Source organism: Cricetulus griseus, chromosome 2, assembly GCF_003668045.3.
Source record: "Cricetulus griseus strain 17A/GY chromosome 2, alternate assembly CriGri-PICRH-1.0, whole genome shotgun sequence".
In the NCBI taxonomy this organism is placed as follows: Eukaryota; Metazoa; Chordata; class Mammalia; order Rodentia; family Cricetidae; genus Cricetulus; species Cricetulus griseus.
This window is the reverse complement of record NC_048595.1, coordinates 345,568,425-345,594,388: the sequence shown is the minus strand read 5'-3', so window position 1 is coordinate 345,594,388 and position 25,964 is coordinate 345,568,425. Positions and strand designations below refer to the sequence as shown.

The window sequence follows — 25,964 nt, the reverse complement described above, 5'->3', positions numbered from 1 at the left end:
TAGTGAGTTCAAGCTGCCCTGAGCACTCTCTGTAAGCACACTTTTCCCAGTGGAGCCAGCCTCAGTTCTGGAATCAGAGTCCAGAAGACTTTAAAAATTAACTCCTCTTTTTTTACTTTGAAAACCAACAAGAGCCAATGAGATGGCTCAGTGGGTAAAAATGATTGACACTAAGCCTGATGACCTGATTTGATTCCCAGGATCTCCCATGTTAGAAGGAAGGAACCAACTTCCACAAGGCGTCCTCTGACCTACACACCATACACACACACACACACACACACACACACACACACTGTACTATACACACACACACACACACACACACACACACACACACACACACACATGAAATTTCTTAAAAACCCTACAGAAACAAAGTTCAAAGGACTAGTCAGTCCCACAGTGTGCAAATGAGTATTGTACAACTTCTCAGGAGGCATTGTTCTGTAAACATCAATTAAACAGAGCGCAGGCAAGGAGGCACAAACCAAGGTTCTTAGCAGTTGGTTTTCATGGACACAGTACTCCAGTATCAACGCAAATTGACTAAAAGACCCCCTGCCACCTTCATGAGCTAGCAGAGTCAGGACATCGTCCTCACAGAGAGACCAGCTGTGATGAAAGTAAGGCTGTGAACACCTGGAGGCCTTGCTAATTTGAGCTTCCATCACCACTTCTTCATCTTCATCAGTATGGGAAGGCAGGAACAGACAGCCTCGGCAGCCCTAGTGTCTGCCTTGGGGAAGTCTCACCAAACACCTGCCTCCAGTCACCCCAGGTCACTTCACCGGAGGGGACCATTGAGTGTTCTCTGCAGAAAGGGTTTGGGGCCCCTGCTCTGGGGACAGGACTTTGTGTACCTCCTCCAGTGGTATTACCAGCTGCAGAAAAATGGGAACAAGTCATCACATTTGAGTTCCTTCCATTTGCTTTCAATTCCTTTCCTTCCCCCCGCCACCCCCACCCCGGAGGTCATCTTTGAAGACCAGTTCTGTTTTCAGCACTATTGGAGTCTTCATCATCTCAGCTCCCTTGAAGAAGACTTGAGAGTTTGGAGTAAACAGTGAAGACAGATGTTTGCCATTGTGTGCTGCCATTATTTTGACCTTAACAATGGCCAGAGAAGAGAGACATTGGCTTTTAAGTTATAAATACCTGTGCAAAGGGAAATGTGGTAAACAAAGACCACAGGGTTTAAGAGCTCAAGGCTGTATTATAAAGCATATGACTGGGAGATTGTCAGGTTAATATTGATACTGTAATCATGAGCAGCAGGTTAGAGGTTTATAACTCAGATCTACTGCCCAAAAGATGGAGCCATGAAACCTGAGCTTTTAGGGAACAAAGAGAAATATAACTTATATTCTCAAGAAATTCATTTGGTTATGAAAGTTGCTTTGGGAGGTGGTGACTCCTGAAGGCTTAATTTTAAGGAAGCTTGAATATGCTAAGACTATTAATATTATTCTCACACTCCCCCATGCATCCAAAAAATAGTCAAGCGTTTTTCCTACTTTTTAATGTGTGTGTGTGTGTGTGTGTGTGTGTGTGTGTGTGTGTGTGTGTGTGTGTGTCCGTCTGTGTCCATGCATGTACCTGTGAATGCAGGTGCCCACTGAGTCCAGAAGTGAGTGTCAGATCCTCTGGTACTAGAATTACAGGCAGTTGTGAGCCAACTGATAAGTGCCAGGAACTGAATTCGGGGTCCTCTGCACTGTTGTGTGTGTTCTTAGCCACTGAGCCATCTCTTCAGTCCCCATGTTCCTATTTTTCAAAGCCCCATTTTGGCTTACTTATTAAATGTTGCCATCAAAATAGTAAGTAATTTGTAGATTTGTTGGGTTTTGTTGTTTTGTTTGCTTGTTTTTAGGTTGTTTGAGCCAGAGTCTCACACAGTACCCTGAAATTCTCTATATAGCCCCGGCTGGTTTCACGTTTATGGTAATCTTCCTGCCTCACCTCTTGGATACCGGGATTGCAGGTGTGGCCTGCCATGCCTAACAATAGACATTTTAACTTATAAAGCGGTAGGCATTCAATTCAGGGAAGCAGGAAAAGCATCTCCTGCCATCCTACTACCCTGTGGTCACCACTGCTGTTGGGTGACTATTCTTTTCTAAAAGGGACACTTACATAGTAACAAATACATGCAGTAATTCTCCAGGTAGGGCTTGATGGCTCTGTGCCTAAGTTCATGGACTAGATGAAGCTCGGTCCTATCCCAGATGAAATGTGTGACTTTGGGCAGTTTTTCAACTCTAAATTTTCCCTATATAAAAGGGAATAAAGAAAACACTTTCAAGATTAAAGGAAGCTGTGTATGTTAAGACTTACCACTGAGTCTGGCCGGGCAGTGGTGGCGCACGTCTTTAATCCCAGCACTTGGGAGGCAGAGGCAGGCAGATCTCTGTGAGTTCGAGGACAGCCTGGTCTATAGAGTGAGTTCCAGGGCAGGCTCCAAAGCCACAGAGAAATCCTGTCTAGAAAAAACAAAACAAAACAAAACAAAAAAGGCTTACCACTGAGTCTGACAAACTACAAGCACTCAGCCAATATGAGCTGTTATTAACGTGTAACTTTCTCTTGTCACTTTTGAAAACATATACGTTGATATGCCTTGTGGTAGCCTGGGAAGACTACCAGCTTTCCTTCATGTCATTTCTGTCATAGCGAGGATTTGCATGTATTTGAATCTTTTACACAAGTGAGTTCTGAACCCACAGTTATACTCATTGTTCAAGCAAATGCTGTGCACATTTACAGTTAGGTGCCAGCATGTCATGCATACCACCAGGACATCGGAGATCACAGCACCTCTACAAGGCAATTGTGTTATCCTCAGTTATAAATGAGAGGATGTAGATCAGCAAAAGAGGTCAGAAATCCAAACCTCCTTCTTCTGGGTCAGGCTCACCCTGACACAGCCCAGTGTCCCATCATTAGTATGCCCTGCCAGGGTATGGAGGCAAGTCTAAAACCAGCTTCCTGACCAGACTCCCACTGGTTCCCACATGTGTCCGTGTGGGCACACATGCCATAGTTCATGTGTGTAGGCCAGAGGACAACTGTGTGGGGTCTGTTTGCTCCTTTCACCTTCATGTGGGCTCTGAGAGTCCAACTCAGGTCACTAGGTATATGCAGCAAGCACCTTTACCCACTGAGCCATCTCACTGGCCCCCGAAGTTCTGTCTTTTTTTCACTGCATTTCCATCACTTTGAGGAGTGGGTATAATGATATGTGTGGTTGCTTCCTGCCAGATGAAAGTGATGATACTCATAATATGATAGAAGCCTTCTATTAGGCGATTTAATGAGTGCCTACTATACTTTTACTAGCAATTACTACATCTTACTAATAGCAATGATATCACTTAAGTTTTTACTACCATGCTTGCTTTTAGCAATGTTTTCATGACTGATGATCCAAGGTGCTTCACCTCCCTGGTTCATTAACAACTTTTCCTGATCTCACTGATGTCCTCTCCCCAGTTCCCCACCCAGAGCTCCACCAGATGTTGCTTGCTACCCTGGCCCCTTCTGCCTTCAGGGCTCTCACTTGAAATCCTAGTTAACTTAAATGCCCTCCCCAGACTCTTTCCCTTAGACACAAATCTACAGGTGAGCTCATCATCCCTCAGGTGATGTTATTCGGGTCCTTTGTACAGGACCATTGGTCAACAACACAGCTTTGGAAGGTCGAGGTACCTCCTGAGACTTGGAGAGAAAACTGGGTTTTTCATGTGATGGAAATGATTCAAAGCTTTCCCTGGTATTTCGATCTCACTAAGTAGGCGCCTCTCTAGTGGATGGATAGTAATGGTGGACCTGATCAGAGGTCCTGGAGTTGGAGAACATGGAGTGATCAGGAACAGGAATCTGATTCTTGAGGTCAGTTCGGAAGGATTGGGGGTGTTCCGTACCTGTTTGGTATTTCCTTACTGTGGTTCATTGGATTGTACCAGGAGGCATTTTGATAGATCATCATAAGAGATCAAGTCAAGGTGAAACACACGATTGAATGGTAATTGATTGGGAAGAGAAAGGAGGGTCACAGTGGTTGAACTTAATGATGCAAAAGGAGTGATCATGGAAAGAAAATTATAAACTTGGTAAGGAAGGTGAGGCGAAGGTGAGGGGCTTCAACTCAGTTGTAAAGGAAATGACTAACCCTCCCCTTGTAGGGAGACATCAGTGAAAGTCAGGCCACAAAGGCTATATTTTGATATTTTTTTTAACAAGGCAGCATGCATGCAGTGTGCATGTACATTCGTGTGTGTGTGTGTGTGTGTGTGTGTGTGTGTGTGTGTAATTACTTACATATTGAGTATGAAAAGAGATTTAAAAAAACAAATAGCAAGTACAAACTAATATTACCAGATTTATTCAATTAACAATTGCACATGATATTACGGAGTGGAATGAAAATGTATGCATTTGCACCTATAATTTAAATCCATCCGAATCTCCTCTATTTTACCTTCCAACACAAACATGAACCGTGTGAGGGTGGGACATCTGCCATGCTAGATGTGTCTGTAGGGAAATAGGACAGCCTCAGGAATAGTCTGTAACTTTGGATCTACTTTAGAGTTTCTAGCAGACCTTTCTCAATGATGTAGTGCTCACTATTAGAACCACCTGGGAAGACTGGGCATGGGCCAGTCCTACAGTCCCACTGCAACTGCAATGGGTCTTCTGTAGGTGACAATTCTCTCAGGAGTCAGTCAAAGCCAAACAGCTCTGTGGTCTGGAACATGTTTTTTTGGTTTTGGTTTTGGCCCAGGACAATAGGAGCTTGAGTGTGTGGTACAAGCAAGGAAGATAGACATGAAAACAGAGATCCACACTGCCCAGGTGTTATATCTCTGAAGAGAGAATCAAGTCATCTCCTACCGCCAGGAACACTTATCAGTGGGATAAATTTGAGTGAGATTCTGTATCGGGCCAGGTGGGATGGCTCACATCTGTAATCCCAGCACTTCGGAGGCTGAGGTAGGCAGATCACAACTCCAAGGCCATGAGCTACATAGTGACATCCTGTCTCTGTGGATGACATCATAAGACCCTGTCTCCAGGGTTAGTTGGAGTTCATGGAGACTTCTTTCAGTCAGGGGACTCTTTTATTGTATAGTTAATAAATAATTAAATGGATTTAGGACATCTGATAGCAGTGAGAAAACATTCCTCACAAGTGAAAGTGTCACTGGAAAACTTCCAGGGTGGGGCATGAGGGAGAATTCTGGAAGCTAGAGCCCACCTGAAGTTTTGGCAAGATGGAGTGATGGAGTGATGGAGTGGACTGGACCATAGTGGGAGAAAAGAGTGGGTGTTAAGATAAATCTTTCTGCCAAAAGCCGCCCGAGCCCTACTGCCACATGGGCGGTCTCTGCCAGCCACATGAGTTCTGCCCGCCGAATTAGGGCCCAAATTAATGAACAGAGACTTATGTACAAATGCTGCTTGGCCAATGACTAGGATTTCTCATATGCTAGCTCAGTCTTAATTATCATAAATCTATATATTTTATAAGACTTATCTTATCGGACACCTTCCATTGGTGTCCCCCCTTGCTGGTGGATCATATGGTGCCGCTGGAGGAAGAGCAGAGGGGAAAAGGGCCCATTTCCTGTTTGTCCTTGCTTAAATATGAGTCTCCTTGCTATGTTACTTCCTGCCTGGATCACCACTTCTCTACTACGTTTCCCAGAATCCTCTTTGACGCCTAGTCTTGCCTAACTTGCTGCCTCATTGGCCAAACAGTACTTTATTTATCATCCAGTAAGACAAACACAAACACAGAAGCACTTCCCCATCAAGTGGGGTGTGGTATTTAGGAGATAATGATACCAGAATCAAGGCTTCACATGGAAGGAAATGGGAGTCCCTATGTACCAGAGTAACTAAGTATAAAAGGAGGAGAGGAAAAGAGAATTTGTAGGCAGAGAAGATATGGAAGGGTGGGGTGGGCTTTGGGCAGAACCTAGCAACAGGGAAAGAGCAAGAGGAAATCACTTTCATGCACAAGGAATGCTGTCATCCCATACACACCATTTAGTGAATGCTTATCACTGTGACTGCTGAGGCAAGAGCTAAGTACTTCCCCGAATATACTCCATATATGATCTCTCTTTCCAGGGTTTCAGTTTACCTGCAATTCTTAAAGGTCCAGGGCTGGGGATAATTTATCAAGAAAACCTTTGTAGTAGTGGTAGTGTGGGGGTGGGGAGTGTCTCTGAGCTGAGTGTTGAAAGATAAATGTGTTTTTTTCCAAGAGACCATGGTAGGACAGTGACTGTCACATACCTGCCTGAGCTGATTAGCTACTCATCATTATCCAACACTGATGGCTTGAAACTGTTGGAAAGATTGAGAACTGCCTATCTCCTGACCCATGACCCCACTACCAGGTGGTAAGTTATTGTGAAAGCCAACCCTTGACACCTGCCGTATGTGCAGTGGGTCATAGCAAACAGGTATAGAGCCAGTCCCAGAACTGCTTTAAGTTTGCAGTCATCTCCAATGAACCTCTTCCCAGCAGGCTCACTCTGAAGCATGCTCAGCTGTCTCCTGAAGGAAGAATCACTATACTTGGTCATCAGCCCCAGTGACAGAACTATTAGGGGACTCTGGTCTGTCTACATAGCCAAAGCTGGCTCATATAGCCCAGGTAGCTATAGAGATGTTTACTGACCTTTCTCACCAAGCCTCTTGACAATTTCAATTTCCACAGATGAAGAAAAGACTTCTGACTTGTACTTTGGTAACCATAGAACCTTCTGCTGCAGATTTGGATAATGATATTTCAAGTGCTTGCTGCAACTACCGAGAGTTGAGCCCTGACAGGTGTCCTTTCAAATGTTAGCCCACAGCCTCTGGGGCATAGAATGTGGTTGGCATTGCTTGAAATCACAGTGTGCCCCAAAATGTTTTAAAGAAAATTCCAGATAAAATGAAGAGTGTAGGGATACTCCAGGCCATCCGTGGGCTTGGGGATGAACATGCTGCTAACCTTTGCTTTGCTGGTAAGCAGTAAGCCTGTGTAAATAGACTCTAGAAAGTTAAATTTCAGAGATTTTTTTTTTCACATTAAGGTCTGAGTGGCTTGGTTTCTTTCTACATCTATACTTAAGAATCGTGGTAATGTCTGTCACATGGGTTTGGAGACAACTAAAAGAAAATACAAGGTCTGGGCATGTGTATAGCTCAGTTGGTAGAGTGCTTGCCTAGCATGCACAAAGCCCTGGCTACAACCCCTAGCATGGTATGAGCCAGGCATGGTGGTGCATGCCTAAAATACTACCACATGGGAAGTGGAGGCAGGAGAATCTTGAGTTCAAGGTCATCCTGGGCTATGTAGCAAGTCTCAGGCCAGTCTGGAATACCTGTCTCAACAATAAACAAGTAGAGAATACATCGGAGAGTTTAGCAGGAAGCCTGCTGTATAGTAAACTTCAATACACATTAGTCATGGTTCTTTAAAATTGCATTTATTTGTTTTGTGTGTGATGGAGAATGGGAGGGGGCAATTCCTGAATTTATTGTGCTTGTCTTTGTACATGGTTTGTAATACACATTTAATAAATTCAGGAAAGAATATTAACCCAAAATGGCTGGCATTCATTCAACCAATACTCACCAGGGACTTGTATGAGCTAGGCCCAGAGATGGGTCTTTGGATTAAAACAATAAACAAGGCTAGCTGACCTTCCCTGAAAGGGTGTCCAGTCTACAAGAGTGAGCAGATAGGTGAACGGCAGTGAGGCTGCAGGTAGGCAACCAGGGCTCTGCAAAGGTTCTAGGGGTGGGTTTCCTGGAGAAGGTGGTGTCTAATGCTGAGTCATGAGTGGTGAGTAGGAATTGGCTGGGTGAACTACAGTTAGAGTCAGAACATCCCCCATTTGTGTGTTCAGGACTGTGGTAGGAGAAAACCTTGTCTGCACAGACCTGTGCTGGTAGTTCATCATCTCCCCCAGGTGCCGAAAGATGGCGGGAGACGAGTTAAGTTTTGCACTTTGTCATATACATCTTACACAGAAACCACCGTTTTCTGACTGTAAAGACAGAAAGAGAAAATGTTGTCATCAGGTCTGGAGCATGGGGGAGGGGAGCAAATCTCCCTCTCCTCTGGTTTCCGTTAGTGTGATTTATGCTCTACCTGGGAATGCAGCCTTTTATTGGACAGAACCAGCTGAAGTCTCCAAGTCACAGCTGCACGTCCCTTTCTCCCCCACCCCATTTTTCATCAGTATTCTCTGGGTTAAAGGTGACCGAGGCTCCAGGTTAGGTGGTTGCAGGAGGGGGCAGTGGATGAGGATTGAGACTGAAAAAATTCACCCATGACCTCCTGGCTCTTGTACTGATGCTTTGGAATAGGCAGAGAATGCGCTGCCTCCACCGCTGAGGGAGGGACCACAACACAATAGGCGTCGTTAAGGAAGCCCCAGTGAGAAGGACCCTTTGTCCTAGTGCTTCAGTTCCCCTAAGGTCAACTTGGACTTCCTTTAATTGGCTTCAGGCACCCATACCAAACTGGTTTCTCATCAGGACTACTTTCCCTGGGCACAAGCAGAGGCACCAAATACTTGTGCCCCTAAACTCAGATCTGCTGTGGCAAGGCCATATGGGTGTTATCAAAGCCATACTCATCTATCTATTGTGTTTATGCGTAGGTTTATACAACAAGGCTTGATGGAGCTCCTCCCATTGGCTTTGTGTTTCAGGAAAGGAGCAAAAGGAAGAGGCTGAAAGCTTGGATTCCTAGTGGCCTTTAAAGGGCTCATGGCATAATTTCTTAGCTAGATCGTTCTTCATGCTTTGGACTGGGAAGTCACTGGGAGAGTCTGGTCTGTGTTTAGAGGGATATATGTAGCTGCATCCTAGGTCCCTTACCCACTAGATGTCTGAAGCACTCCTCCTTGCAGTTATGACTATAGGAAGATCTCCAGACATTGCACATCTTCCTTATGTAGTGAGGGGAAAGATGGAAAATAGGTCCTAGGTGTGACCCCAAGCTGACTTTCTAAGACATCATCCCAGATGCTGTATATATACTTTTGTACTTAATTGCCCTTCTTTGAAAAGCCTGCATGGAGAAGCTTGACTGTGAGAGTAGGAAACATTAAGTAACTTACCAGAACCCGGAGGGTAGTAGTTGTGATTTGGACTTTCACATTCCACAATATCTCTAAACGGACATTGAACTCTAAGGGATGATGGTTGGAGAGAGGTGGTGAGAGCCAAGTAAGTTACAGTGAGTTTACTAGAAAATCAGTGATGGAGTGCTTAAAAGAGAGAGGTAGCAGTGGGCTGTGAGCATGGGGGGAGGGGGAGACAAGGACACCTACAGACATCAGAATGGTCTTTGCACGCTTATGGGTAACAGGTTGACTGGCACCTCACCAAAGGTCTAGAATCAAGGGGTCTACCTGATCATGGACTTGGCACTAGATAAGATTTGTATCCAGAGTGCTATGTGACAACTAAGAACAGGCATGATTTCCACATGGATTTTGAGTCCCATATCCTCAACTTACCAGTGTGTGGCGAGAAGCCACACCACCGATCTTAAGGCCCAGTTTCATTGTTGGGGGAAAAAAATCCCAGTAATTGATGCTGTGCTGTAGTTTACATGGTAGGTGGGATGCTGAAGGCCCATGTGTTAAAGACATTGGCTGCAGATATTAGGTTCTGTGGACCTTTAGGAGGGGGCAGTATGTAGGAAGTACTTGGCTCATTAGTGTCATGCCCCCAAATATTGTGGGACCAAAGCACTTTCTTGCATGCTTCCTAGCCAGGAGGACCTGCAGTTTTCTCCAACCAATACTTCCCAGCGGTGCCACCCCCACCAAAGGCCTAAAAGCAATGAGTCAATTTGGCATGGACCAGCACCTGTATAACCATAAGCCAATACCAACCTCTTATCTTGAGAAGATAATTCCATCAGGTATTTTGTTAAAGTGAAGCAAAATTTACTTCACCAGACTATGGAAAGATTCCCACCCTGGAATAGAAGTTTGAATTAAAACGTGGTGGATCTAGGAGAGAACTTGGGGTCTAGAATATAGACAATGAATATTGGGTTTTTAGTATTTGCTTCTGTTGTACTTCACTAGAGATTAGATTATTCTTGCTGTAAATAATAGCTTTTGAATTAAAGCCTGCAAAGATGTCCTATAGATACCACAATTTCCCATTCTATATGCATGGAAGAATCCCAAGTTGGTATCTTTGGATCCGTTACCATTGCAAATGGTTCAGCACTTCAGTGGGAGCCTCAAAGAGTAGTCATCTTCCCAGGATGGTTTCTAAGGGAGGAAGAGGCAAGCAATGTGGGCATTTCTTGAGTTGTCACTCACTTCATCTATCAATATACCCCATACTGACTGAAGACCCTTTTGATTCTGGGCATCATGTTAACTACACCTGGAACGCCAGTGAGTCACCACTGTCTCTGTGTGTCACCTGGCTGGGGAGGATTGGCATTGTTAGTTGATGGGCACTGTGTCAGAATCCTGAGGTTTCTTCTTGGGCCTTGCTCAGCATCAGCCGCTAACACTGGCTTTGTATCTACGGAGAGCTCATGGCCTGGATGTGGCGGGGGATCTTGGTGATCTCCTGGGAATTTCCGTTTGCTGTTTCTCTGGGGCTTTTTATAGTTACATAAGGTTTAGGTCTGTTAGCAAACACTTGTATAATGATGCCTCTCTCTGTTTATAGACTCAGGATAAATTGTCCTAATGGGAAAATATCTGTCTTTAGGAATGATTTGGATCAACACTTTTTATTTTGTGTTTGTGTGCAGTTCGTCTGCCTTTCTAAAAATTGTTTTGATGTCTGCTTCATTCATGTGACTTGTCCCTTGCTGATAAACAACAGGACTCAATAAACCTTAAAAAGCCTGTTTTGATCTAAAAGTAGCTGGCACTGGGAAATGCATGACCCAAACTTGTTCCCATGGATGCTATATCAAAAGACACCATTGGATTTGAAAGCTCATAAAGGACGTTAGATAAGCCAGGGAACAGCTGACCAGAGCCTTGTCTACCAGCATCCTGGGAATCTCCTTTCAATTCAGTTATCTTCGGATCTGACAGAACAATAGAGCAGTATTTACTCATCAACTATGTAAGGTTAATTTCAAAATGAATAATTACCAGTTTTTAAAGATTGTTTTATGTGTTTCAGCTGCACATGTATCTGTGCATTGTGTGGATATGTGGTACCTATGGAGGCCAGAAGAGGGCACTGGCTTCCGTGGACCTGGAGTTTTACAGACAGTTGTGAGCCACCATGTGGGTGCTGGGAACTGAACTCCAGTCCCCTGCAAAGAGCATCAGGTTCTTAACTCCCAAGTCATCTCTCCAGCTCCCAGTTATTTTGTTTTGTTCCTTTGGGTTCTTTAGTTCTGTAAACTGAAGAACGCCACCTTCTCTGTAATGAAATGACTCCATCCATCCCTTCCACTGTTGTGTTGGGAAGCTCCACCCAACCCTGCTCCTCCCATTCCAGACCCCACCCCTGAGAGAACAGGAATCGGAGATTCCATACCCAGAGGGCATTTAAAGCCCCTTCTTGTCTTCCCCTCTTGGTTTCTGTTTCTCCTCTTCCCCTTGACCACCTGGGAATGCTTTACTCTGATTAAAACCTGGACTTCTTTTTGGCTTGGTTAGCTTATTGTATCTACAGAGTTACCCACTACTGGGCTACCAGTATTTACATCAGGTTGTACTAGGAAAAGAGCTTTAATTCTCTAGACTTGGTCTGCACTTACCTTGGGACACTTTGTTTTTGTTTTCAGGATCCCCTACCACTGATGATGGACACTTAATGACAGGAGGGAGCAGTGTGGTAACTGAGCACATCCCTTTGAGTCAGACTAAATGGGTTTGAACCGGACTCCAGCATTTACTAGCTATGTTACTTAACCTCTCTGTGACTCAGTTGCTGTGTGTTCCGTAAAACCAGTAATTACCCCTACTTCACAGAGATACTGCAACCTAAATGAGATACAGTATGCATAAAGTAGAATAGGCACAGTGCCCACATAATAATAGTAAGCGCTTAATAATTCACAATTATCAACTACTAAGTTGATGAAGCAATGCTTTCTGCACACTTGAACAGTTTACATATGAGTGAATCCATGAAATATATTTATGTTCAACATACTTGCATTCAATATACTTACACTCAGTAACCAAGGATGGGTGTATTCATACAGAATGCAAAGGTCCAGGCTGAGTAGATCATGGCATTTTTCTCATGAGTTAATAATATTGACCATAGAAGCCCAGGACCTTTGCTCTCACATTTGATGGGATAACTGAGAAACACTGCAGTGTTTCATGGTAGCTTCTGCCTAACCATGCAAGACTCAGGATGGAGGCTGATAAGTGAAGATTATCAGTGATGTAATGTGAGGCAGTTCTTACATTAAGCTGGTATGTATTAGGATAAGCAAGCCTTCTTTATAGCTAACCCAAATTTTAGTGGTGTATTTAGTCTCTTACCTCTCCTGTCCTCTGTAGAGATGAAGAACAGCTGGCCTGCATCCTCTTTATAGGAAAAGACTGTTACGTTTGCCTGGGGTACTTTTTCCACACAGACTAAACAACTCCAGGTCCTTTAACCTTGCCTCATAGGTTCTATTTTTCTGTCTCCTTAATCATTTCTGTTCTCTTTTGGAACTTTTCCAGTGTCTCTACATCTTCTTTTAAATAAAGGACCTCAGATGGAACATATCCCTTGTAAGAGTGTGTCTGCTGTCAAATTCGTTATCACAGAACTGGGGACCGATGTGCACGGGCATTTATGGCAGCTCTCCACCATTGCGAACATTCTAGTAGTGTGTTGTCTGGTTCCTGTCAATCCACCAGACAGATTCTTAGTCAGCTCATGACCTGCTTTGATCGCTGCTCTTTCAGTTAGTCTTGAATGAGACACTAAATGCACTTGTGTCTGTCCCCACTGATTATCGCCCCCAAGGATACAATTTTGTAATCAGCCATCATGTTGAACCCACAAACTGTCTTTAATGAGCCATTTCCTTAATGTGTTGAAGCTACTTTGGAGTTTCTTAACATATCAGTGATTCCTTCTTGGATTCAAGTTATTCATAGTCACTAGGTGTCCACAAAAAGATTTCCAGTATTATTGAATCCAGACCCAAGATAAAAATCATGGTACACACTTGAAGTCTGCCTTTGTTTACTGGGCCCTTGATCTCTTTTCCAGCCAGGAGTGGAGCCTGGAGAGGGAAAGACAGGCCGGTTCCTATCTTTCTGACGGGCTGATGAGAATGTCATATGTTTTTCAAACTTTCCTGAAATTGAGACATTATGCACATGTGGACAAATTGCTAATACATCAGCTCATACATGCCCTGGACCAATACTTAGTGGGGAAGAGGGCTATTTATTTGCATTATCCTAGAAACTGTAGACTATTTTAAACAGCACTGATTTATCCACCATAAATTCTGTACCGGAGTGAAGCCATGGAGAAAGCTAGATGCTGAGGTGTGAAACTCAACCAGAAAGACACTCAAAAAGGAAAAGGCACCATTGGAATTATTATTAGACAATTGTTCAAGTTGAGCTTAGCTCCCATAAAGCTTCATAGTTACTGAAATGTCACATGAAAGGATGTTAGTGTATCCACTAGGATATCTGACCATGGCAGAAGAGCTGGAAAAGGGAAGGGAGGGGGTGTTAATGTCCATGATACCCCATCTTCTTAAACCGCACGTCATGACCCAATCATAACAGAATGTGGGGGTAGTGGGAAAATTAGAAATAGTAAAAGGTTTCTAATGCCCAGTGGCCAAAACCAAATTCAATATCAAATCTGTAAATAATCTGAGGTGGTTGACTGTGTTGCATCTTGCAAAATCAGTGTATCTTTGGTACTCTTCAGCCCTACCACTGTCCCACCCCCCACTGTGTATGAGCTCATGTGTGCCAAGTACACACTCACACACACACACACACATACACACAGAGGGAGAGGGAGAGAGAGAGACAGACAGACAGAGAGAGAGAGACAGACAGAGAGACAGACACACAGAGAGAGAGAGAGAGAGAGAGAGAGAGAGAGAGAGAGAGAGTTCTTCTGGAGCTGTCCAACTTGGGTTTTTTTTAAGGGTCTTTTCCTGGGACCTGTGTTTGCCTATCAGGCTAGACTGGCCAGCAAACCCCAGGGATCGTCCTGTGTCAGTCTCCAGCCCCACTTATGCTACCATGTCTGCTTTTTTACATAAAGGCCCCTTACTGGGACAACAAGCACAGTACAAACTGACCAATCTCCCCAGGCCTCATTCTTGGCTCAGATCATACATGACAACATGGGCACTTGTCACTGTGTGGCGTGATGACACACACAGTGCAGACTCTGCTGAAGCACCTCCCCTCAGACTATTTGTTATGAACTGCGGTGTTTTGAATACACAAAGCTTCCTGCTTGTCTAGAAATGTAATGGTTCAATTATAGAAAGCAGACAAAAATTTCCTACAATCATTTCTTAGAATATAGGCATCCAATTAATTTATCTTTGGATTGCATTCTACTAGAATGTTCGATCTTAAAACCTGTTTACATTGCTAAATTGAGTTTTATACTAATCATTAAATGAATAGGGACTTGGAATTAGGGCAGAATTTCTAACAGCTTCTGAAATGGTTCTAAACTTACTTCTGCCATCTTATACATTTTTTGTTTTGTTTTTTAAAGTCAGGGTCCCACTATATAGCTTTGACTGGCTTAGAACTCACTATGTAGACTAAGCTGGTCCCAAGCTCACAGAAATCCACCTGCCTCTGCTTCCCCAGTGCTGGGATTAAAGGTGTGGATCACCTTGCCTGCCTGGTGTGAAGCAGCATTCTCAGCTGATGATTATAAAATATCTGTCAACTTTGGAAAATTCTGAGGACACCCATGTCCTGAAATAGCAGATTTTCACCCAAAATTTAGTAATAATAATAATAATTTGGTAAAATAATTTAGTAAAAAATAAACCAGCATCTCATCATGTCAATTTGCTCTCATCTTTAATAAATGATAAAATTACATGTATACCGAAGAAGTGTTTTAAATCAATTTCTTTATGCGTTCTTATCAGCACATGTTTAGTTGGTTTGTCTAACTTATACACTTACATATCCAAGGTTGTGTAACAGTTTCTCAGGCTAAAAGGAGTTGCAAATGGAAAACGTTTAAAAAGTTTTATTGACTGGAAACAAAATGCTTTTCTGTAAAGAGGGGAGATGCAGCAGCCTTTTCTGAAATCATGACTTTTGAGGAACTGGCCAGCAAAGCTAGCCTCCCCGACACACACCCTGTTCCTGGGACCTCCACCAGGTGGTGTTGGCTACAGGAACTCCATTTTGAGATAAACTGTCAAAGAAGGAATGCCGCAGCCTGGCATTCCTGCCTCTTTCCGGTTTCTCTTGTGCTGGTCTGAATGAGGCGACTGGGGGTAATCAGAGGGCTGGTAATTGTGGCGATTATTTACCGTGTGCTCCAGGGCAGCTCCTGGGAGTGGGCAGATTTCCAACCCTGGCTTGACATGGGCTGGCCTCTCCTAGGCTCTAATTACCCATTCCAGTGGCAGTAATGGTACTGGGAACTGCAGCCTTCTCTGACTTCCTCCATTGTAATTAATTGCTTCGAATTCCAAAAGATTTGTCCGTTGCAAAGCTCATTTACTTTCAGGCGCTGCCGGATGTCCCGGCAGAGACTGATAGCTTGAAGACGCGGATGAAGTGGAACCGTGCAAGATTCCAATATAAACCTAGGAGCTGGGAGGGTGTGTGCCTGTCTGTGCAAGTCCCAGGAGGAGGCACAGGGCTGCAAGTGAGCTTGTTTGTGCTGACATTCCTTCATTTAACCTCAGGAGCTCTCTCTATCCCTACCTCAACTCTCTGGGAGCACCAAGTTGGAGCCCTCTAGAGCCAGGTGAAATGTGTTTTGTTTCAGCAGAAGTTCTTAATGGTTTGAGGTTTGGCACAGCAGTGCTTTTACGTTTCAACAAGTGTTAGGAATGGAAACTCAGAATAAAATACAATTGGAGTTTTGAAAAGCAATGGAATGACGGGGTGGAGGCTCCCCTCAGCCTTCTCTCCTACTTAAAGAAAAGCAAACATTGTTTTCCGAAGCCGTTCTTACATTCTCATTAATTTAACACAGGAAGCCTTCGGTGGGTGTGACATAAACAAGTTGGGCTCCTGGGTCGGGCTTCCTCATCAGTTTGCAGCTGGAGAGATGGCTGCGCCGCCCAAGCCCATACGGGCCTCTCTCGGGGATGACTTGTTGACTGAGCCCGGAGAAGGTGGGAGGGGCAGGCGAGCGGAGAAGGTATAAAGGAAATGCTTTAGCTGTGCAGTCACTGGCGATTGTAATTCAGGGGTGGTGAGTTTGGTTATTCCAGCAGAAGGAATCTGACTTGGAGTTTCTGGAAAGTTCCCTGACATCCCGCCTGGTAGGATAGTTGTGATTTTAGTTGGGGGCTCCCCCGCCCCAACAAGAAGCCAGGCTTCTGCTGATGGTGAAGCATAGTGGTCATGAAATGATGTTTGGAGGTGTGTAGCTTCTTTAGAGTATAGGAGCGCTGCGGCCAGGTTAGGGGTATCTGGGTGCCGGGGGAGTAGGGGAGTGTTTTTTTCCCAGTTCACCGCAGGAAGCTCCCGTGCACTAGATGTAAACAAAAGTGTCTGAAAGAGAAACCCCAAACTCCACGCAACCCTCGGGGCAGTTTCCTTTTCCCTGCAGAGAGGAGGGTGAAGGGGAAAGGACTCTGAAATGCCATGGAGTTTTGACAAGTGAGGAGTCAGACTAGGATTGCGTTACAGCCTTTTTATAACCCCCTCCGCCCGCCGAGCCAGGGAGAGGTCCTCCCCACACATTCGTAGCCCGCCGGGAGGAGCGTTGGCGACATCCTGCAGGAGCAAAGCCTCGAGACCACGGGGACAGCCCGGGGGACCTGGGGAAGGTAGCGTCCCCGCGAAGCCTGCCTCGCCCCTCCCTGCCCGGTGCCCGGGGCTGCCAGCAGGTGCTGGGGCTAATGACGGGTCTCTGGAGCTTGCTCAGCTGAGCCCCATCGGATTACACGGAGGCCAGCTGGCTGCCCCCAAGGTTCCTGGATCTGCTGAGGAAAGAGGTCTGAGAGAAAACTTCCAGAAGTGACTTGGAAACTGGAGGTAAGAATCTAACGGGGAGAAAGCCCAGGCCTTGCGATCTGATCCAGATTGAGGTGCACAGTGAGGCTGGATTCGTCAATGTGGGAATTTATCCACAGCCTCCCAGAATGAGTGGCCACCTGTCTGGATTGTGACTTTGTATTGGGGGTTTGCTTGCCTGGATGGTTTGTGTTCATTGGGAGGAGCGATTTGGAACTGGTTTGTCAATAACGACGATGTAAGGAGGGTGTGTGTGTGTGGTCAGTGTGGTGTGTGTGTTGCAGTTGAAACAGTCTAGGGGTCAGTCCTACTGTCCTTGGACCTTTCTCCTGGCTTTTGGTTAGCTTCTAATTACCTTTGGTAGAGCAAAGCTGTTCCCTCTCCCAGAGGGAACTGTGTGGATGTTTCCACACACAAGGCTGTCATCTTCTCTGGGGGACAGATCTTTGCCCCAAATTACTAAGCAGTGTGCTTGGACAATAGCCCTGTTCAATGATGTGCAGACTGTTGTGATTGGACTACCCAGAAGTTAAAAGATTTTTTTTTTGGGGGGGGGATCCTTGGAAAGAGGATAGCACTTTATTGCTGTTGTTTTGGGTATTTGTCTGCCTTTATTGAGACAGTGCCTCCCTCTGTATATAGCCCAGGCTGGCTTCAGACTAGTAGAGATTCCTGTACCAAAGCCTCTGATGCTGGATTATAGATAGTATAGTAGTGACTATTTATGGCTGAAGATGTCAGGTTTTTAATTGCGTAGTCCTGTTGAAGTACCCAGTTTAGAAGCACTAAGAGTGAAGTGACTTCGAGTGATGAGCAAAGGAGGGGGAAACTGTCATCTTCAGAGAGAAGGTTCTTTTTAAAAAGGTTTGTTTATGTCTTTTATGTATATGAGTGCTCTGTCTTTATGCACACTGGAAGAGGGAATCCGATCCCATCACAGGTGGTTGTGAACCACTATTTGGTTGCTTGGTATTGAACTAAAGCGCAACCAATGATCTTAACCACTGAGCCATCTCCCCAGCCCCAGAGAGACTGTTTCTAAGAATATAAACATTTTCTTTGCACAAAATGGATCAAGTTGAATATGATAGGGAACATAATTTATAAAATTCAGTGCTGTAACTGTTTATAATTCTAAACTCACGATGTAGGTGAATTGTAAAGTTAAGATGCAAGATTCTCAGATCTGCCGTCATACCTACACTGGCTCTCGGATCAGCTGTGGGACATTGGGGTGACATTCAGTAGAAGGGGGCTCTGTTGGGTTGTATAGAAATGAATTAGCCAGGTGGTGGTGATACATGCCTTTAATCACCATGCAGGAGACAGAGATCTCTGAGTTGAAGCCAGCCTAACCTATAGAGTAAGTTCCAGCACAGCCAGGGCTATACAGAAAACCCATCTTATGCTCCCCCAGCTCCCCACAAAAGTTCTTAGAAGAACCAGAGCCAAAGGCAGAAATGGGATATTGGGGGGAAAGTGATAGGGACACCAATACAGACTGAGTTCCTAAGGTTTGCCCCAAATCTCTCTGACTGCCCTGCAGGGTTTAACTGTAACTGTTGGGAGGCCCATTTAGGCAGCTCCCCCACCCTGCTTAACCACAGTGGAAGGAAGCTAGGATAGGAGGAGCAGCTACACCAAGTACTTCTGTTTTTTTCCCACTCCCATAAATTACCCAGCCTCCCATCACACATGGCAGATTCTCTTCAGCCTCCATTGCTGCTAATGTCTGGATACCCAGGGTTCCCATTCCTCCCTGTCTCCCGGGACATGCTGTTCAGCCCTGCCTTCACTGGAGTATCATTTCTCCAGAGCTGTGGCCTGGCAAATGTACCCTGACTACTTCAGTGGGTACTCACTCCATGGTGCTGTTTGGGCTCTTCCCAATTCTTGTATCCAATCCTTATTCTGGCATCCACCTGGAAGCCTGAGCTATTCTTTATCAAAATACACTCATCAGGAATTTTAAGTCACTAATTGATTGATGGGGACTGGATATCACTATGTCACCTTGACTGGCCTCCAACTTGCTATGTAGACCAGACTGACTTCTGCCTCCTAAGTGCTAGAATTGAAGGCATGCACCCACCATACTCAGCTCAAGAATCATTTATTTTTATAGAACTTATAAATAGGGACAGCAACCAGTCCCTTACCCCTTACCAGCTGTATTTCCTGGGCCCCAATGACAGCCACCTTCAACATAGCCTACTCATTTCAAGTGGTAGGTGCATCCTGCCAGCCCATGCTTCATCTTTCTTGTCCTGTTCTGATTGCACTCGGGGTTTGCTGCCCTTGAGCAAAGCTGAGTGCACCAGCAGTGACATTCGCCTGCAGGTAGGCATGATGAACTGAAGGAGTCTGGGAATGTTTTTTAAGTTAGGGGAAGGAGCTAAACCCTCAAAGACTACCACCATCACAGTGTGCCCATAAGTCACTGCACTGGGGATGCATTCTACCTCTTTCTCAAGGGCACCCTTTATCATCTGAACTCCCCCAAGCTATACCTTCTATGTTCTGTTCCATAAGTGCCCAAGAAAACACTCATGGGAAATGAGTGTTTTGAGAGCCTCCAGTGCCAACTGTCAGGTTGAGCTAAGTTTGAACTCCACGGTGGAAATCCTTCCCCTTTGAATCTGGAAAGTGTTGCTCTTCCTAGACTCGGTGTCTGACACACAGGTCAGTTGTCATCTTTCTTCCTGGTGTTTTGAATCTATTTCCCCCTCTATGATTTTCTCCTCTGTCCTTTCAGATTCTTTCTCTTTATAACCAAGATTTATTTTAATACTTCTTGGACAACAGTGTATGGCCTTCTGATGAGCTAGCTCAATCTAGAAAATTGCCTTTTGGTTTTAAACAGTTTTTTTTCCCCCCAGAGGTTTAAAAAAAAAAGTGAGCCCCCTTCCTCTCGTATGGAGCGCCATTAATTTGGATGAAGTTTTTATGGACTGAATCATTAAACGCTTACCCATTCTATTACATATCCTGTTTCCTTTTTTAAAAGTTCTACTTCCTGGGAAATTTCCTCATTTTATCCTCAAGACCATATATATCCCATTTTTATGTCAGCCATCAAATCTCTAAATCCCAAGAGCTGCTTAAGGTTCTGAGTTGCCTTACAATAACCTCCTGTTATTGTTTCAGGGATGAAAAGCGACTCCACGCTGCAGTCCTTATGACAGCGTCTTTGAAGTACTTCTCTCCTCCCTGCATTGTTTCTGTTTCCTCTGATTTCCCCCTAGCTGTTTGTTTTATTTTTTAATCTCTTCCATGGTAAAGGCTTTCCTAACATGTTAGATGATCCTTGACCCATCCCTGAAATGCTAATTGGAAAGTCTGAGTGGATGGGGTTGATTCTGAGGAACATTTTCTTTTCATTAAGGACACCCAGGGCAGTGTCTCTAACGCACAATGCCTGGCACAGTGCACTTTCCGTATGTGTTTGCACAGTAACTGAGCTTGCACAGTAACTGAGCGGAATAGCATCTTGCCCAGGCTAGGAGCCAGTGATTGTTACTCTCTTGACATGACTTGAGAGTGCATCCCAGGGATGGCCGCCTCTGCTGAAGAGCTGAAGACCCACTGGCTGGTGCTGTCAATGGAGAACTCTCATCCACAGAAACACTCTCCTCCCTGTGGCAACTACCTGGTGTAGAGAAGTCTCTGTGAGAGGGGACTCTCTTGAGGTGACATTCTGGAGGGAAGAAGGAGCCATAACATTTACTCTGGGGACCTTCTCTTCTCCTGCTTGTTGGTCCCTCACCCACCAGCTATGACAGGTGATTCCATGTCTGGAGCTTCTCTGATGTCGCAGAGAGAAGAGGCAGCCAAGTGCAGGCCTTCACCTGTGATCTAGGACTAAAGGAGAGGATACGGGGATCCCTTGGCTTCATACACTGACCCTCAGCCAGCCTACCTGCATTTGGGGGTACCCTGTCTGGTTGGTGCACAGGACTCACTTCCCAGGGTTCTGTGGAGTACTGGGGATGAAGGCCAATAAGTAGGCTTCCAGGCTTTTTCCCAAGGCTGCACTGGAATCAGCTTGCTCTCATCTGGAAGTTGGGCACCACCAGTTTATTACTGCTAGTTTGTGTGTCTGTCAGCTTCCGAAACCTGCTACAGTCACTCTTTCTCCTGTTTGCTTTATCTTAGTTCAGCTTACCCACCATTTTGCAAACTTGTAAACTTTAGTCAGTTGTGTGTAGGCCCTGCCTGATGCACCTAGCTTGATTTTCTTCAGTTCTTCCTCCTGTGTTTATGCCCCACCCCTACAGGTACCCTCTGGGGTAGACAGGCAAACAGGCCACACTGCACATTGTACCTGAAGGTGCCCTAGGCTCTGAATGGGTTGGTTATTGGCTAAGTAATTTGGAATTGATTTGTTGCTTACTGGATGGAGCATAGAGAAAAGGGGGTTTCTGAGTGTGTGATGCTCCAGCTTACAAGTCATGGATGTTCATGACTTCTATGAAACAAGCTCCTGTTCGTTTGTATCTTCAGTCCTCCCCCCAGTCACCAGTGAGTGGTGGAAAAATCTAGAAGTGCTGTTCTCTGAGATGCTCAGCCTGTCCTGTCAGGTTACCTTCATTCCACAACCCAACCCAGAGTCAGAAAGAGGAAAGGACTCCCTGGGTGATGAGGTGCGAAAACAGATCTGTGTGGAGTTTGTTCATTTCTTAAAAATACAAAATTGCAGTCTTTGTCATCTTCCGCATGTAGCTGTCTGGAAACACTGGCCTCTATCCTCCAACTTGAGGGCAACCTAAGGGAGAAAGCCATTGCTAAGAGCTGGAGAACTTGCCTGGAACCTGACTTCTCACTTCTTGTCCTCTATGTAAGCCATTTTGAGCCAAGGTTTGGTATTATTTGTCACCAAAGTGATACAGGTGGAAGTTGATTGATACATCACCGTATCTCTGAAAGGAGTTAGGAAAACCGTAGGCTCATTCAGATTGGAGCAGCCTGCTTCCTCGTTTCTTACATTGATTCCAAGTAAGATTCCTCTTAACTCAGCCTCTTTTGTAGGCAGATGAGAATAACCTAATTCTCTTCCCACTCCAAAGGTAACAGTAACTATTGGGATACCTGGGGGGTGGGAAAAGGGGTTTGTTGCTTTGTAGAGTGCAGTAAACCCAAGTGAAGAAGACAAATTTTAAATGATATGCAATAAGGAAACCTAGAACAGTCTAGCCTATAAAAGCCAAGGGCCAGTTTGAGCTTCCCCCTGGATTCTTACCATATGGTTTCCTCTGTCTTCATGCTTGCTACTTGCTTTGCAAACTTGCTGGCATTTTAAAGATGAAATAAACTCTGGAAGTGCTTGGTGATGTCGGGAAGAATAGAATGGAGGAGAAAATAGACTGCCATTCTGTGTTTTCCGGTTTGACTCAAGTGGTGGGGACTCCCTCTATTTTTATGAATGAAAGGCCTGTCTGAGCAGTTCCATTCCTGATAAAACCTCAGCCTGAAGAGAAACCCCTACACTGCAGAAATCACTATACCACCATTGTCCTGTGTGTATCTGTATGTCTTGTTAAAGGAAGACTCTAAGAAAGAAAGAAGAGTGCTTCATACTGTAACATAGCTAAGATTTTTCTGAGTGCTTAGTCCCTGCCAAGTACTGTTACAATGTCACATTATGGACTTACCTCCTCTACACGAGGATCTTAATGTTTTTTTAATTTAATTTATTAATGTGTGTATATTAGGAGGTACACACATGTGATAGCACCCAAGTGTGCTCAGAGGACATTTGGCACATGCCACAGCATACCTGTGAGGTCAGAGGACAACATTTGGAACATGCCAGAGGACAGGTTTTGGCGTGAGTTCTCTCCCACCTTGTTTCTGGCCTCCCATTTTGCTGCAGGAGCCAACATTGGGATTATAGATGCATGCTGTCAAATCTGGCTTTTTAAAGTAGGTTCTAGGATGGACCTGAAGTCCTCAGGCTTGCATAGCAAGCCCTTTTAGCCACAGAGCCATCTTGCCAACCCTGCATAATGGATGATCTTAGGAAGATATTCTTATCCCTATTTCACATGGCGCTTATGGAGCCACGCTGTTTAGAAAAATGGTTCAAGGTGGTCAACACTTCGATGGTGGTGTCGGGATCCCATTGTCAGCCTCATTCAGAGCCCATCCCACACTATGCTTTACACTGTGTAATTCGTCATATCCTAAACACCCTCATACCATCTGTGGTGTTCAGCAGGAATTCAGACACTGTTGCGAATGAGTAAACACCAGGATTTTTCATGTTATTATAAACTCATCGATTTTAATGGCAGCACATTTCCCCATAGAGTCAAAGGCCATAATTTATCTAGCTCTTCTTCAAGAATTGTTTATGGTTTACAATACCTGGGATCTCTTGAGAGGTGACCATGTGACATTTTACTGACTTAGCTTTTTTCGGTTTTTTGGTTGTTTGTTTTTTGGTTGTTTGTTTGGTTTGGTTTTGGTTTTTGAGATAGGGTCTCATGTAGCCCCTGGGTGGCTTCCAACTCCTGACCCTCCTGCCTTCACAAGCCAAGTGTTGGGGTTACAGGCATGTACATATCCTCCTTTCCATCCTTCTGGCTTCTCTCCACCTCCACACATACCACCCTTAGGAGATGACCTCATCTTCATCCGAGTTCCAAATTCCCATTGCTCGCACTAGAACCACCACATAAAAGCCTATGGCATCTGGGAAACACAAATAGTTTTGGAACTGTTTCCAGGGGTCCCTGATGAAAATTAAGCATGAGTTGGCAGAGAGTTGCTGTTTGGGATATTGATCCCTGAAATGTGTCCTGCCAAAGGCCATTTTCCAGGTGTTTTCTTATAACATGTCTTATTACACTTTTCAATCTAGAGATAATATATCAAACTCATTCATTATTTGTGACTTTTGGCTGACCTTTGAGATTCTTTTTTTAATTGCCATCTGATAGAAAATACAAATGGAAAAACTCATTTGTGTGCAAACTTTGAAGTTTGAGCTCTTTGGAATTGGGGGTGGGGGCTCATAGGACTAGAGGATAAAGGAAAATGAGATGATGTTGCCTGGTTGATGGGTGTCTTGACAGTTTCACTTTTTGGTTACTTATAAACACCTTTTTGGTCTTATATAAACAAACACACTATGCCTTAGACTATTAAAAATTATACCCAAGTTAATTATACTTCATGTTCTCATTTTAGCAAATTTAGTAATCTGTAATATAATAGCAAACATTCTTGATTTTTACATTTAGGTTCATCATATGGTACAGTCCTTTCACACAGTGTATAATAATTGAAAAATCAAAACTGTCTCTATCTTGGGATAGAGACATGACTCTGTGGGTACGAGCACTTGCCCTGAGAGCATGCAGACCTGAGTTCAAATTCCCAGAACCCACATAAAAAGCTGAGCACAACTGTGAACTCATAACCCTAGCAGTGGACAGTAGAATTAAGAGTGTCCCCCAGAGCTCTCTATCCAGCCAGCGTGGCTGAACACTGAGTTTCTAGTTCAATGAGAGACTCTTCTCAAGATAGTAAAGTGGGGACCAATAAACCAAGATAGCCAGCATCCTGCTTTGTCACCATATGTGTGGGCATGGATACAAGTACTTGAGCACTCATGTGTATGGACCCCTCCCCCCAACACACACATCCTAAATACATGCGTATGTCAGACGGTGTGGTTTTCTTGTCCTTCCCTAAGCCCCAAATTTATCTTCTGGTTTCTTCTGTACCAGAAGAATCATGCTTATGATCTGTAACATTGGGTTCCCTTGTCTGGATCCTGCCAATAGGACTCCAACTGGTAGAAGATGGGAAGCAAGAGGGTTAATGTGTTCATTACCCACTCATGGTCTTCTCAACAGCTAATTTCTGCCAACAGCTAGTTTCTCCCAAGTCCTTGAGGGGCAGTTCACATTCATGGCCCCAGCTCCCATCTGGTCTGGTAATGCGGATTCCTTCTCCCCCTTGCCTTTCAGATCTGGAGATGTTCACCTCTGGGTGCTATGCCCTGCCCAGCCCTTCTGTGAAGCATCCCTGTATGAAACTCTTTGCATCCAACCCTTTAGTGTGCTTCTGATACCTGGACATTGACTGATGCAGCTCTCTTCCTGATGTAATCTTTTTTTCTTTTTTTTTTTTTTAAAGACAGAGTCTCACTGTGTAGACTTGTCTGGCCTGGAACACACGATGAGACTAGCCTGGTCTTGAACTCACAGAGATCATCTGGCTCTGACTCCCCAGGTGCTGGGATTAAAGTCACATGCCACCATGCTGGGCCCTACTGTAATCTTAATTATCAAATCTGGCTCTAAGATTCTGACATCATTGGCTTGATCACATCTGAATGGAATTGTATCTTTTCTGAGAGTTGCTTTGCATCATCTTATTTCTCTTATTCTCCTCAATTAGATTCCAAGTCCCAGGTTGGGTGGGGGTGAAGAGACTTCTATAGAGAAGTATATCTAATATGCTGTTTGGCATCCAGAGGTCATAACAATTTATAACTCCTGAGGTCAAATAACATATGTAGAGAAGTGCATGATTTGTGGATAACATGTGTCTGTGAGTATTAGTGGATTTCATAACCTGTCCGTGTATGCTTACAGTCATTGATTCACTATGCAGTCAATAATGCCCTGGGGGCTGCTGGAAGTAACATAGTGTGCTAGGCACACAGGCTCGTGGCCTACAGAATCAGGGGTCTTTTAGAGGACTAGAATACTAGAAAATTCAAATAGAAGGGATTCCCACAGCATATCTAATACAATTTCCTTCTTCAGAGGTGAAATT

At 44.5% G+C, this 25,964-nt stretch overlaps 1 protein-coding gene across 4 annotated transcripts in view; it reads left to right on the top strand.

Annotated features, from left to right (window-relative positions):
- Positions 1 to 15,690: 15,690 nt before the first annotated feature.
- Pdzd2 (PDZ domain containing 2) overlaps positions 15,691 to 25,964 on the top strand; it is a 181,648-nt gene continuing 171,374 nt past the window's right edge. For 3 of the 4 annotated variants that reach the window (XM_035440616.1, XM_035440615.1, XM_035440614.1), the window contains exon 1: positions 15,691 to 17,195. The gene's annotated coding sequence lies outside the window, so the exon portion shown is untranslated. The remainder of the gene's footprint in view (positions 17,196 to 25,964) is intronic. The other variant, XM_027401250.2, reaches the window with a different exon arrangement.